Source organism: Cupressus sempervirens, chromosome 8, assembly GCF_028749045.1.
Source record: "Cupressus sempervirens isolate cs-2001-9-10 chromosome 8, ASM2874904v1, whole genome shotgun sequence".
Classification (NCBI taxonomy): Eukaryota; Viridiplantae; Streptophyta; class Pinopsida; order Cupressales; family Cupressaceae; genus Cupressus; species Cupressus sempervirens.
The window spans coordinates 433062970-433078229 of NC_143125.1; the positions used below are offsets into that span (position 1 = coordinate 433062970).

A 15260-nucleotide genomic window follows, 5' to 3' on the forward strand; every position below is an offset into this window, starting at 1 on the left:
ACTGGTTATATCTTAAAGTTTAGTTCACTAGACACCTATATTCTCTCTGTAAGGCCATGTCCCTTTTGCGGCTTAGATTTTATCTCACCCATTTGGATCTATGTCCAAATATTGAATTCATACTAATGGATGATAATAGACTTTTTTTTAGCAAGCTTCACAAATCTAGAAGTTAGTAAGCACATACTTTACTTGGTAAAAGTCTTGAAATACTGAAATAGTTTTTTGTTCTAGTGAAGCCTCGAAAGTTTTTGGTTCACTTCTCCTTTATTAATTCTTCAGCTATAATGAAAATTTGAAGTAGAGATGGCAATCCCATCCTTTGCTTGGTAGGAAAAGACTTGAAAGACAAAATTGTTTTTTGTAACAGTGAAGTGTCAAAAAGTTTTTGGCTAGCTTCTCCATTGTTAATGTTTTGGCCATAGATGAATGCCTTGAGTTCTTGATGTTTGATAAAATTTGGATTATTGTGTGCTCAAAATAATTTTTTTTGGAAATTCATTATCATCTTTGCAGTTACTGCTCTTGTTTGTTAAATTTCATTTGCACTTTTCTTGGAGACATATGCCCACTATGAGCTATTTCTTAAAAGACTAATAATTTTCGAATAGATGAATAAGATTTAATTCTAAATATTTGCTTCAAATCTTGTGTTCTAGTACTGACAGCAATGTGTGGAGAATAGTTATGTAGAAAGTTGTTCTGATTTTCCAATTTGTGATCAGTGACAATTTTTGGAACTCCCTCTCTTTCGCATATATAAACTACTTCCTAACAGCTATAGAAGTACAATCCTCAAATCTTGTATTGAATTATTGTTTAGTTTCTATGAAGTTGTGTGCTCCATTGCTCATGGATAATGTGAATGTGATCAAAACTATTCAAATGGTTTTTGAGTTTCATGGGCTTCGAGGTTATTGAGATCTTCATATTTATCCTAAGAGAGTTCTTGAAGGAGGCATGAACCATTGGAATAAGAGTGATAGTGACAGAATGAAAACATTGTAGGACAATTACATTCAACTATTATGCTCTCTCTTTTGTTTAAGTTCTTTGGCAACTTCCAACAAAATGAATTGTTCAGTTGCACTGATTAGGTAATCTGACTTACAAAAATATTACTTTATCATCGAGACATAGATACATTGAGGATTGTTTCTTTTTCATTGTTATAAATCACATTTTACTCAGCTCTGCAAGTACAAAATCTTTGTAAATAATGTTTTAGATGATATATGACTGTTCCATCTTCATTTTTGCTTGCATAAAAATTGATTTGCAACAATTAATGACAATTTCCACCTACAGTAGAGGTGTATGATCTATTGGAGCTCAAGGTAGTTATTGTAATGCTAAAAAGGTGGTTTTATATAGTTTGTATTTTTTAATGTCATTAGAAGACATTTATTATTTGAGTTTTCTAATAATTGAATGGTCATAAATTAAGGGACGATTGTGTGTCATTGTGTAGTAACTTAGTTTTGGAAGATCCCCTTTTTGAACTATATCTGAAAGTGCACAAAAAATTCTCGAGCAATCCAGGAACTTCTTGTGTTTGAACTGCCCTTGACATCAACAATAGTATTTATTCAGAATATGATAATAGCTATATCAAAGTTTAAGAATTTATGGTAATATTTAGGTCAATAAGTTATAGCATAATACAAAGTAGATCAAATTGTGAATTTTTTGTGAATATTCTGCAAATCTGTTGAATTAGAGGGTTTCATTAATACCAAAGACCTTGTCCCTAGTATGTCAAGTGTAGGCCCTAATATGACAAGACTAAGGACCCTGAGTTTATATTATATATATGCCATATATTTGGTCCATATATCCAGCTCAAAGCTTCAAGCTAAACTCTTCATTCTACCATCTGCATTCAACCTTAGGATTCAGGGCACTAAATTTTTTTTTAAGGTTACATTACCATTTTAATATGAATAATGACACAGTATTTTATTAATATAGTTTAAAAAGATTAATATGGTTCTAGCTTATTATGTATATAGAAGTTTTAGGCTTCATACACACACACACACACACACACACACACACATATATATATATATAATCTATGTCTTTCATTGACATACCCAGATTGTACCCTGACTTCTGTTGCTCGACTAGAAACACAAGTTTAAGAAGGAGTCCCTATAGTGATAGCCATGCATCTACTAATGACCATATATAAATTGATACATGTAACCTTAGAAGGAATTGAACTTATGATACAACTTTGAAGAACTTCAATTGTGTACTTGAAGGTGCACAGATTGCATGAAGCGGGTATTATAGCACAAGAAACTATTTATTACTTCTCAAGGTGTGTTTGGACTAGTTTGAATGCATCTTATTGCCACTTAGTTTATTCAATCAGATATGATGGCAAAATCATTTTTGATGGCTATTTTATTTTGGGGAAGTTGTGTCATTGGAACATTTCAATTCAAGTATGTTAATGGCAAGAGATCATCTGGAATATCTTATCTTCCTCAAAGGCAGAGGACTCATTCCCTATCATATGCACCATTGCATGCTCCCAGTTCACACCATCTTTACCATTCTTCTACAATGGGTAAATGAACTTACATATTCATTCTCTATCAGGAGCTTTCATTTACTGAAATAGAATTATGGGTGCTCCAAGAGTCAAAACATTCTAATTTTATCTATTTTTTTAACATTTCAAGTTGTGTAGATATTATAGAAACCTGAATCTAGTAACACATTTTGTGCCATATGATAGATATTATGTTTTTTATTATTCCAAAAAAATGTTTCAGCAACAAAAATGGAACAAAAAAATTCAACAAGCCATGAAAGCCAGCATCTCAAAGTTCTAATCCTTGTGGCTATCATCTTTGCACCATTCCTTATTGGAGCCATCTTGCTATTTTCATATTGTAGTTGGGTGCACAAGCGAAATTCATATCTAGTTCATCCACCATCTCAAGTTCAAGCATATCAAAGATGAGTACACATTGATGGTTCAGGTTTTCTTCTCTTTTCTTAATGGTTGAAAAACTTCCTGTGGGATCCTCTTCTATAGATGTTAAGCTTACAATTTAAGAAGTTTGAATAAGCATCATCATAATCTCTTTATGGGATTCAGGGCCGCAGATACATCCATTAAAGGAAGTTTTGGGCATTCTTATTGTAGTCCCTTTTTGGGTACAAATGGAATTAAAAGGAGTTTACTAATAAAACTTTGAACCAACTTGTCTTTTCAGATGGCAGTAAGGGAATATCACTTGGGTCGTTGATTAATCATTGAGCTCTTTCCAAATTACAAAGAGGAGAGAATGTGCATCTGCAATCGATTACCTTGCTTTGCATGAGGCAACAAATAATTTTAGTAGTTATAATCTTCTGGGAAAGGGTGGCTTTGGTTGTGTATATCAAGCCCAGTTCCATGATGGATTTTGTGCTGCTGTGAAGAAGTTGAATGGCAATAGACAACAGGTAGAGGAAGAATTTTAGGTATGTAAATTAAAATTCTAATTGTCTACATTAGCCCTATTCTATCAATATTTTTCTTTGGGATTCATGACATGGCTTAACTTTTCTGTAATACTGAAGTCACTTTTCTTGTTTCACTTTTGATTTGATGATTCAATAATGATGATATCTCTTTTCTTGTTTCACTTTTTGGTTTAATGACTAATAATTCTAGGATCCCTTTTCTTATATCATTTTTCCAAATATCTTAATATACAGACTTGGTTGTTCATGTCAACTCCGAATGCTTCAATAGTATTGAAGTGTCTATGTTACTAATTTGTTCCATGTTGTCCATGGCTAACATTTTGCTTTTCTAATGGAATGTTACTTCAAATGTACTACATTGAGTCACTGACTACAAATTTTAATTGAAATAACTTTTGAATATATGTAAGAAATTATTGTTCCAATGTGTACTCTAGAAAAATTTGTTAGGAAAATTCGTCAATGTTCCTTTCAAAATCCAATTTAACTATTTCCTGTAGATTTTATAAGTCTAGTTGTATCGAGCACTAATAGGTTGATATTTTGGTGTAATGGAAACAACATTTGTAACAAGTGGTATCAGAGCTTGGTCTCATTTGAGTCCTTTCGATTAATGTCAAAGGCTAGATTGGTAACAAATTGGTAAGCACTTCCCTGAGAATTTGTAACATGATTTAACCACTTCTAATAAGAATTCCACCTTCATGAAAACTCACAAAGATGTTATATTATATAGCAGCAGCACCCCTACCAGTGCTCCACCATTGTTCACCCACTGTCCCTCTGCCATCTCCAAATTTAAACCCTCGTTCCCATCTGTGAAACTCTGCATCCCTGCATCTTTTGTCAATAAATTACTATTGAGATTGTCAATTTATTAGTCAATGCCTCTTTTGAGATTCATGCCATGGATCAAAATAAATCTACCATTTCTATTTGACATTAATAGTTCAAATTTTTGATGCAACAACAAATAATTATAACAAATATATGCAGCTATGGAAAACACATAACAGCTTTGGTTTTTTTTGTCTCAAGACAGATTCCTATCAAAGAGATTTTTGGTTTTCCACACAGTCAATTTTCTTGTTCATTGTGGTGTTAACAAAAATAGTGACAAGCGGTTACAAGGGTTTGTTCAGAATTTATTCTGATGAGAAGAGTAATGGGTTGATTGTATTTTTGTCCACATGATCATTATATCTTGATCTGCTCTATTCATTGGCATTTTCTTTTCCAGTCTTCTTCATCACATTAAATCTTTAGTTATATTTTTTTTCAAGTGAGATTCTATACTCATTTATTATTCTCTTTCAATTCCTAACCTTATCCCATTTTTATTCACTTTTAATTCTAAATAGGTTCAATAAGCCTCTTAAAGCAGTTATGGGTTGTTAAAACTTCTAAATAGACCATCCTTTGTGTTGGCATTATTTTATCTCTTTTTTTATGCCTATTCATTTAGTTTCAGTGAAAATGGTTTGAGCCAATAGTGATAATGATTTGAGCCAAGAGCAGATTCTTCGTGTTTTTCTTTTGTAAAAATAAAAATAGTGCAACAGAATCTAAAGTCATTATGCCCTAAATATTATAGAGCATTGAAGCATTTGCACAAGCACTACAATCCATCTATCATTCACTATGTTTTGAAATCATCAAATGTTCTCCTTGATGCAAACTATAATGCCAAAGTAAGTAAATTTGATTGTAAGGGAATGCTCATCAGGGCAGAGTCCAAACTAAAAAACCGTGTACTTGATTGTTGAATATGTTAAAGAAGAAACAAATGCTAGTTAATTTATAGACTAGAACTAACCTGAATTGCTTGATGTATTTTTTAAATGTTGAGATGCATATACTAATGAATTTTTGGTTGTTGCAGGCCAAGCCACAACTGACAGATAGGTCAAAGCTTCCAACTATTATGGATCCTGTGATTAAAGAGTTGCTGAACTCGAAACATCTTCAACAAGTAAGTTGCATGCAAAATATTTTTTTTGAAGGGAATTGACATTATTTTTAAAAATACATTCAATTTATACAATTTTACTCATGTTTTGGTGGATAAAAACTTAATGTTCTTCCACATTTCTTGCCCATTTTATTGCATACCTAAAATAAGACATAATCTTGCCATTTTCCAATAGCTAAATGTCTTTAACTGTGATTGGAATTTGGCATAAAATGTATTTTTAAGGTTAGATTGTCAGCTAGTTCTGGTTGATCGCCATTTGAAAATTAGAGGTGCTAATCCTTTCATTGAAGAGAAAATTTATAATGCACTACATATCATCACACTTACCCAAAAAAGTTGAGCCAAACTCTGAAAGTCCCATTGAATCTATAGAAGGAAGAGAATAAATTGATTATCTAGATTGAAAGTCATTGTCCACTTCATAATCTTAGCAAGAAGAACATCATAAGCGCTTGTGAACCAAGTATTTATGATGAAGCAAGAAGGAAAGAAAAATGAAAAAATGTCTTGAGTCGAGAGATAGACATTGGAAAGAAAGCCATTGATTATAAAAAGTATTAAGATCAAGTTTTAAAATAATGTTTTAATTGACAAGCACAAAGAAAGATTAGTAGCTAAAGAGCAACAAATTGAAGATTGAGGAATCTTTTCTCTAATTGCAAAGATAATTATGATTAGAATGTTGACAGTGCTTGTTTCCAATCATAGTTGGAATATCCACCAAATAAATATGAAGTACATTCCTAAATGAAGATCTGAAAACCCAATTTTGTTAGAAAAGAAAAGGAACACATGGTATGTCACTTGAAAAGACACTATATGATTTGAAACGAACTCCATGACATTAGTGTTCAAAACCAAATAAGTACTTTCCCAAAGGAAATTGATTTTTTTAAGACCCAATTTATACATCAAGAAGTCTAATTGCATGTTATTGTTCCTTCAAAATTGTGGTCATAGGGTATTGGTTTATTAATCATTGTACTTTCTTTTAAATTAATAAAATCTGCTATTTTTGGGCCTTTTTGACTATTTTTCCATATTGTACGAACTCCTGAAGGTTGTACGGTGGTTGTTTTGTAGTGAAAAGTTGGAGGTTGAATTTTATGAAGTTTTGGTGTTGGTTTCAAGGAGAGATCTGATTTCATTTGCAAGTTATATATTTTTCTTCCTTGATGCCTGTGAAACCCTCAAAACAAGGGTTTTGGCCAAAGGAATGGCCCTAGTTTGAATTCCCACCGTTGGAATTTTCTCCAATTTGGTATGGAGAAAACTAGGGCATTGTATTATCAAATTTCAAAAGCCTAGAGGCAAGAGATTGTAACAAGCATTTTTAAGAGCAAGCCCTAGGTCTAATAAGACCCATGTATTAGACCTTGTTTTTGCAATTTGATGAGTTAGAGTGATAAAAGGAACTTGGAACTTGGTGTGGAGGCAAGGCATCTTAAATTTGACCAGGAGGACACACTGAAGTTGAAGAATTGATTCATGCACCCATATTTTTAACCTTTTCATTGTAGACCAAGCCTAAAGTTGCTAATTAGGCTTGTGTGCAAGATTAAGGTTAGGGTATGCTGGAGTGGAGTTAGGTTTTGAAACTTTGGAGTCTTTTGGCACTTTGAAAAGGGTGTTTGAATTTGTCTTTATTTGCCTGGTTCTTTGTAAACATTTTGAGTTATTGGTGGAAAACGGTGCTAAGAAACCTAAGTGCTTGTTTGGTTGGTTGCAACAGTTTTCTTGGTAAGTAGTTGGTCGGGTTTCCAACCTTTGTTACACCTTGTTTTGGTCATATAGGAGTTGTTCCAAACTATCCTTGGTGCTTGGGAGTCCTGGAGGATCCAATTACATTCTTGGTTGTGTGTATGGTATAAGAGTCAAGTGTTGCAATTTACCTTATGACTGGTAATAGCAAGTCTACCATATACCTGATTGCTTTTGGGTGTGTTGATTTTTTTTGGGTTCCCTTGGATGTTAGGAAGGTTGGGGTTGCTTGATTACCTTGTGCCAAGGTTGGTGCATGATGCTTGGGTTGTATAAGTGAGAAGAAGAAGAGTTGCAGCATTTCATGAAGTGTTGGGTCTGTGACTTAAAGCAGCAGTAGCAAACCTCAGTAAGGTTCTTCTTGTAAGGTGAGTCAAGCCTTGTATAACCTTGTGGAGGTTGTAGAAGATTGGGTGGTGATTTTAGTTACTTTGTTGTTCCAAGGTATAGAAGTTTGTTGGGTTAATGATTAATTGCATATTTTATTTTGGTTGTAGGGTATTGGTAAGAGTATTCATAGCTTCCCATACAGCCAGGTGAAGAAAAAAAAATAAGAAAATTGATAAATCATCAAAAGTTTCTATTGACAAATCAAAATATACCTATCCACATGTAAAGGAAAATGCATTGTTGTAAGCTCACTTTTCAAGGCATGTCATAGCTGGCAACCTAACACTAGATTAGTGAGCTTTATTTTGCTAACTAGCTTCTTCAAGCTATGGTGGATGTTATTTTTGGTAATGGTTGGTTCAATCCAACTCTTGCAGTAATGGAATTGAGCCAAATGGTTACACAAGGTCTTTGGGACCGTGATTTTGTCATGTTACAGCTTCCACATTTCACCAAGGAACTTGCTAAGAAGTGCCATGAAAATCCAAGGAAAAACATTGAAACTATTTTTGATTTAGTTGAGATGGAGGATAATGAAAGGCATGAATTGTTACAAATGATAGATTCATAGCTATTAGACATTTCTCATTTTTGTAATCACTTCCCAAACATTGATTTGGCATATGACATAGTTGACAGTGATGATGTGAGGGCTGGAGAGAATGGAATAGTGCAGGTCACTCTAGAAAGAGATCTTGAAGGTAGACATGAGTTGGGTCTAGTTGATGCACCAAGGTATCCCAAAGAAAAGGAAGAAGTATGGTGGCTAGTAATTGGGGATTTAAAAAGCAATCAACTACTGGCCATTAAGAGGGTATTGCTCCAAAGGAAGACTAAAGTCAATCTTGGGTTTACTGCACCTTCAATGCTTGGAGAGAAGACATATACACTATATTTCATGTTTGATTGATAGCTTGGGTGTGATCAAGAGTACACTTTCACAGTCAATGTGAATGAAGGAGAAGATGAAGAAAATGCAAAGGAATGAATGTTATTTACCGAGTACCATAGTTGTATAAATTTTGCATGAAGTTGATATAGTCAATATATGATGATGGAGAAATATTGTGTGGCAAAACTCTGCAACTCAAATATACGGGCTCACAGAATAAGTTTCATCAGGTACTTGAATGCTTTTACCATGGGTTTCAGTGATACATGATTTTAGTTAAAAATTCATTAATAAATAGCTCTTTCCATTGGCTTCACCAATCTATGATTTCAATACAACAAATCATTACTAATGTTAATATTAAGATCAATTGCGACATGCTTACATTTAATGCAACCCATTAATTGGGAATCAAGACTTTAGCAAACTAGCTAAGTGTACTTTGGTTACTATGTTGAGCTTGTAATAACTTAAATAGTTAATATTGTTTTCACAGCGTAGAAGTATCTAGAACCCCCCCTCAATGACCAAATTTTTCTCATGTCCCTCTTTGTGAAAATACTTGAACCTAGAAAGGACTTGTCCAAATTTACTAAGTCCCTTATAAAAGGATAGACATTGAAAATTGAAAGAAAACCTTTAAATTCTATTGGAAAATTCTCCTGATAATCATCATATGGGATGGATGGAATGAAAGAAACTCAGTAATGGAATGAAAGAATATCAGTAATATCAAGGCAATTTGATATTTAATTAGTTAGTTCAATTAATTTCTTAGGCAAAATATATGAGGAACAAAGACATTGCATTAGTGTAGACTATAGTAAATGACTTGGACACTTAGATATCGGGAAATTTGTACTTGTTTCAAATTGAAACATTTAAGTCCCATTGAATTCTCAAGCATTATTGGAAGAAGTAAAGTAGAAAAAGATTAAGATATTTGAAGCTTGATAAGTAGGAGATATTTTACACAAGAAGTCAAATTGTGATCTTACTATTAGGATTTAGTTGTGTGTTTTTGAGGCAAACAAGCATATTATGATTTAGTAGGAAGGTTTATATTAGAATTACAATTTATAAAATATCTTAATATCATACATTTGTACTCCAAAGTTGAGTCCCAAACATCTTTGTTGGTATTTGTGCTTTTTAAGTTTTCTTTTGTGTACATTTTGTGTTGTATTAGTTGGTTTTCTAAATAAAAATTGGTTCCCATATTTAACTTTATTCTCACCTGAGAACTCACTAGTGTTATTCCAAGGAGTTTCAGGTAGGAATTGTAACAAAGCAAGCATATGTCAAATCAATTTTATCAGTTTCTATGGAGTTTTATATTGATCTAAATTATAACATTCATGAGAATCCAAAATGTTTGTAGTTTTTTTAACTAAATTTCTGTAAAATGTGCTCCAAAAAAGTACTTTCAAGGATGAAAGTGATGATGATATAGATCTAGATGAACAATTTGGTACTTCAAGTGCTACAATAAAAGTGCCAGAAGAAAATGTCAGTGATGATGAGATTGTTGAATCAGACATTGAACTTGACAATGAAGGAGTTTTTGAACCAAACAATAACCCCCCATAGAAAGTAAGGCTTCGATTGATAATATTTTCGATTGAAAACTAAAATATGTATGTCACAGTACATTCTAAGTCTGAGTTAGTATTGCTTTTGGAGCTTCTACATGATTGATGTTGTTAACATCAACTCCTTAATTAACATATGTAGTTATTGACAGATGGGAAATCCCTCTATTGAAGTAATTGAAGAGCAATGAGATTCTACCCAAGTAGCCAAGGCCAAAGCAATGGAGGCAATGTCAAATGGTATAACTCTTTGCTAATAGAATCCATAGAGTGGCTATCATATATTATTTCTGGAAGGGTATCACATAGATTGCCTTTTGCATTTGTCATAATCTTAGAGTTTCTTAGGTGATTTGGAAGAGGCTATAAACCATCTTATAGATCATTGGTGATTGTGTCACTTCTTATAGGATCATTGATTTCCAAGGAGGTCTCCCCAACACAAAATCCTCAACTAGCTTTGCACTTGGCCCTGACTGCAACATTCTTTGCTAGGATTTTTCAAGCAAGCATGTGCATTTTTAGGTTGATGATTTACATGTCTGCAATAATGTTACTATGCAAGCCTCTCAATGTCTGTCCTTCATAGGATTCTTCTTTTATAGAGAAGATACATGTGACTGTACATAATTGAGTGGGAGGCTTGCACTAAAAACTCATGTAATTCAATGGTTTTGAAAATTCCCATATTTCTATTTTTAGTTATGTAATTCTGCTTATTTGGGATGGCATGAGAAAGTCATACTAATTTATATAACTATTTAAAGTTCATGGACAACACTAGAATCTTTTTTTAGTGGAGCCAAACAGCTAGATTTTCGTCACTAATAGGATGTGTCACATCATTGATGATTCTACTACAGGTTGGTATTCATTATAGACTTTCTATCACATGCAACTATTGTGGGTTTCATGGCTGGAGCAGCCACTATTGTTTCTCTCCGATAGCTAAAAGGCATTCTTAGTCTTCAACATTTTACTACAGAGACAGACATAGCATCTGCCATGAGATCAGTATGGGGACAAACTCACAAGGTATGTTTATATGCAATGAATCAACAACCTCTTGATTTGAATACATCTGGAGTAAAGAATTCGTTCTTGAATAAAGTATATTGCCAGCTTATTGTTATTGTCTTCTTGTACTTGTATCAATGTGCAATGGAGGTGGGAGACCATAGTGCTTGGAATATGCTTTCTCTCTTTTCTACTCATCACTCATCAAATTGTCAATATTATAACATAACTTCATGATTCTCTTTCATTTTTCTATCCATATAATACCTAGCCTTCATAACGACAAGAAGAAACAACATGGAATGACTGATGTCTGATATGGTGTTGATCTATTTTTTCATTCTTGTGGGTTGATCTGATGGAGTAAGAAAAATCCTAAGCTCTTCTGGATATCAGTAGCTACTCCTCTGACATCTATAATTCTTAGTAGAGTGCTGGTGTTCGCTACACATGCTGATAAAACATGAGGTTGAGATTATATGAGTTTCTATCACCAACTATTCTATACTATCTTGTATTCGTTTATGCACAATGTGTTCAATTCACTCACGTCTAAGTATGGTAGAATGAATCACTTATCAAATCACTTATTATTATGATCTGTACATGTTCACTATCACTACCCAAAAGGTACTAGTTATTTAGCGAGTTTGAAACACGATGGGTATGGAACAATTTGTTGATATTATGTCTAATTGTTGTTCTAAACATGATTTTCTGGTTCCAAAATGCATGTTTCTTTTTCTAATGTTTTTTTGGGTGGCTTGAAATAGGTTGGTCACTTAAAAAGTGGTTTGAACCCATTGACCGCTGAATTCTTTATTTTTGAGGCCAAATATTTAAAGACCCTTGTGAAGGCAGGACTAATAATTGGCATCATCACACTCACTGTAGGAGCTAATCCCTTGAATTATGTTCATTGGCTAGTAATTTATTACTTCTGGCTGATTTGAATTAGTCCCATGCAGGAAGGAATAACAGTTGGCAAAACTTTTGCACTGTTCAAGAACTACAATATTGATGGCAATAAAGAGATGATTGCCATTGGTATGATGAACATTGTAGGTTCATGCACATCTTGCTACATCACAACTGGTAATTACTACAACACATTTAATCTGTTGAGTTACAAAACATTATATGACTACTCTGAGTCTTTATTGCATTCAAAGCATGAAATTTAGTACTGGTCCTAAGTTTTCATAGCAATCAAACCATGGATTTTGTATTGATTCTAAGACTTTATATTATTCAAACCATGGATTCTAATGTTAATTCTAGGTTTTTATGGCATTCAAAACATGAATTGTAGAAGAATTTATATGGTCTAAAGGGATGCTACCCCGCACTTCTCGTCACCACCCTTGTAGTCAAATGTTGTTCTTGGACTCCTAGGATATTACTATTGGGTAAAGCTTAAACGGTCTTGAATTTGTTTGTTTTCTTTTGCTATTTGGGTTTTTGGGTTTTTAAAATATATCAACAATGAAAAAGAATGTGCTAACCAACTCTCTAGTAGGCTCCTCTTAATTGGGTTTTTCACGTGGGTTGTTAGATCACAAGGTGCTTCCTTTATTCAGCAAGTGGCGAGTGCTTAACCTTGAGAACCTTGCGGTCTCATTGTTCTTGTCTTCACACTTTTCAATCTTGTGATCAAGCACCAAAATCTTTGATGTAAGGCCAATGCTTAACCAGTGGATGAGGAAAAAAAGGTGATTGAGGATGTGGATAAAGATAGAAGTTATGCAATTGATGCATCAATTGTAAGAATTATGAAGAGTAGAAAAGTTTTAGCACACCAACAACTTGTTATGGAGTGCGTTGAGAAACTTGGATGGATGTTCAAGGTGAATTGCTTGATTGGATGCTAGATACTTTTGTTTGCATCACTAGTACTTTAGATTTTCTTTCTACTTTCCCACAATGAATGGGTTTATACCTGTGTAAATTTGTAAAAAGTGGTCTTTTCCTTTTTCAATAGATTGTCCTTTATCCATAAGAAAATGATATACCTGGGTAAATAGGCATATTGATTTATCTTCATAGGCATATTGGCGACTGTTTGATGTACTTTTTCCTCTTTGTAGTGTGTAGTTTATGTTTGTGGTCCTGATGCGATCATATTTGGCATGGTGGTTCTTTGGAAAGGGAGGAGATCTTGGCAATGGCAAGCCCAAACTTTAGATTGTTGTTCCTTCTACGGCTTTTGGTGGAGCATTAATAAGTTTTGTATTGTGCCTAGTAGAGTTGATAAAGGTAACAAGAACTAGACTTTGTATCTATTGTATGTATATAAATTGAACTCTACACTCCATACCATTGACTATTTGTTGTTTTACAATGTAGATTGCAAGTTCAGGAGAATGACAACAGGCAATTGAAAAAGCATCAGTAGATATATGCTGGGCCTCTGGACTATGCACTGCAAACTCTTAGAAATGAAAGGGTAAGGTGTTAAATTGTTGTTACTATTTGGTATGTAGTTGTAGACATGCAATATAAATGCTTAACGTGGTATCCTTCATTATACAACATATTTTTTGATTGTTTCATTGGTGTATAATTTTCCAGGTATAAGGTTTGTTTCATGGTGGCCTAACTACATTTTTTAGGGAGTCTATTGGAAATGCAATTTTCTTCAGTACTTATGATTTGAATCGTTATCATATGCTTTCACTTATTAGTACGCATGATAAGGTGAATCCCCAAATGAATTCCCAGTCTTCTCAATTTGTCAACTATTCTTCTAAAGTTTTTATAGAAGCAAGAGTTGGAGTTGTCTCTGGTGGGCTTGCAGGAATTGAGGTATGTAACCTTAATGTTGGAATTTCAATTTAAGTATTTAAACTCAGTTTTTGCAGATCAAATGTGTGCAACAAAACTTGTAATTTGCTTTGCAGTTTTGGTTAGCTATTTTGCCTCTCGATGTTGTAAAAACCCATATTCATACAGCTCCAAATATTAATGCCAGCAGAAATCCTATACACACAATCACGATGGTAGGACATAAAATTTCATTTTTACATGGACTCTACTCTAGAAAAAATGTTATTAAATTAATTTTTAATAAAGATTTTGACTAGGCTTTTACAAATTGTTGGATTCTTATGACAGTAATTAGGATATCTGTTAGGATTCATGGTTGGATTATTGAATTGGGTTAATTCATTTATTTGCATGTTTTCTTGTGTTCTAGATAAAAAAATTATCATTCATGATACTAACACCATGAATTGTTTGTGTGCTTATTTTATAGTGGGTATATAGAATGTTCTAATTAAAAGATTAAAATTTAAATATTCAAATACCACGGGACTTAGCTTCTGTCTTTTTGTCTAGGATATATTCTACTAAGTATTCTTAGATAACCAATAGATGAATTTAAAAGAAATAAGTGCTCATATTAATGAACATGAAACCATTTCCCAATTCTATGTGATGGGGACACAACCCAAGAACAAAATGTACACAACAGAAAAGAGAAATTGTATTAACTGAGAAAATAAGCTAGTACAAATAGTACAGAGAAAATAAACTTCAAAACATGCCCTAAGGGCTTACAATAGCATAAATCTGGAGATAATTTCTCCTTTCAATACCTCCTCTCAAACTCCACTCTGAACTGCCTTTACAATGCCATAAATCTCCTTAAATAGGGCCCAGAGGGTTAAGGACTAGGAGTACATTCTAGAAAGTGCTAGTAGGCATCCACTGACCAAATAGAAGGTTCCAGAAGCTGTGTTAGAAGTCGGTGCAAATCTAGAAGAATCCAAAAATGGTAACCGAACTTCCGGCAAGCATAACTTTTGAACCGTAGCTCCGATTAACAAACCGTTTACATTTTTGGAAAGCTCTCGAAGAGCTCTATAGCCCTATGGACAAGCTTTGCTCGTCCCCCATTTTTGGGCCCTTTTCAAGGTCATTTAATGCCCCTAACTTGACTTTGAAGCATTCTTAGGAGGCCTCCAAAACTCAAAAAACTGCAATAACTTTCAAACCGTGGGGTCTTTTGACCTGATTCTTTTTTTGGAATGCTCTAAATCATGATTACATTCATCTAGCCAATTAACACCTTCTAGTTTACCAAAATGATGGCCCAATTGCATGCTCCTATTTTTTTCAAGATTTTCAAACACACTGATAG

At 33.5% G+C, this 15260-nt stretch overlaps 1 pseudogene; it reads left to right on the top strand.

Annotated features, from left to right (window-relative positions):
• Positions 1 to 2346: 2346 nt before the first annotated feature.
• On the top strand, positions 2347 to 3483 carry LOC149543088 (receptor-like serine/threonine-protein kinase NCRK; annotated as a pseudogene).
• Positions 3484 to 15260: the final 11777 nt, after the last annotated feature.